Genomic DNA, 679 nt, shown 5'->3' on the forward strand with positions numbered 1-679 from the left:
CGTTTACGCCTCGACTCTCCCCTCGGATACGAGCGCCCATCGCTCCCCATGTTTGGTCTGACCCCCTCCCAACGCCCCCGTTGAAGTTGGTTTGTCCTATCGGAATGCCTTGGCAATTTCGCGGACCCTCCCGCCTCTGCCTCAGCATGCAGCCCCTGCTGCCTCCTTACTTGGCAATAGACCCTTCGGCCCAACCAGTCTGTGATCCCCAAATGAAACTAGTTCCACACCTGCCTGCTCCTGGCCCATGTCCCTCCGAACCTTTCCTATCCATCTACTTATCCAAATGTCGTTTAAACGCTGTAACTGTACCCACATCCACCACTTCCTCAGGAAGGTCATTCCACACACAAACCACTCTCTGTGTTAAAAAGTTGCCCCTCATGTCTTTTTTAAATCTTTCCCCTCTCACCTTAAAAATGTGCCCCCTAGTCTTGAAATCCCCCCATCCTAGGAACAGGGACAGCACGGGGTTAGATACAGAGTAAAGCTCCCTGTACACTGTTACCCCCCCCCATCAAACACTCCCAGGACAGGGACAGGACGGGGTTAGATTATAGAGTAAAGCTCTCTCTACACTGTCCCCCCCATCAAACACTCCCAGGGACAGGGACAGCACAGGGTTAGATTATAGAGTAAAGCTCCCTCTACACTGTCCCCCCCATCAAACACTCCCTGT

General features: G+C 52.9%; 1 protein-coding gene across 1 annotated transcript in view; it reads left to right on the forward strand.

The window, feature by feature from the left end:
* LOC125488332 (leiomodin-1-like) overlaps positions 1-679 on the forward strand; it is a gene marked incomplete at its 5' end in the record, with an annotated part of 4,839 nt that overhangs the window by 1,497 nt on the left and 2,663 nt on the right. The window lies entirely within an intron of this gene.

This window comes from Rhincodon typus, unplaced genomic scaffold (genome assembly GCF_021869965.1).
Source record: "Rhincodon typus isolate 14 unplaced genomic scaffold, sRhiTyp1.1 hic_rhity00000439, whole genome shotgun sequence".
Taxonomy (NCBI): Eukaryota; Metazoa; Chordata; class Chondrichthyes; order Orectolobiformes; family Rhincodontidae; genus Rhincodon; species Rhincodon typus.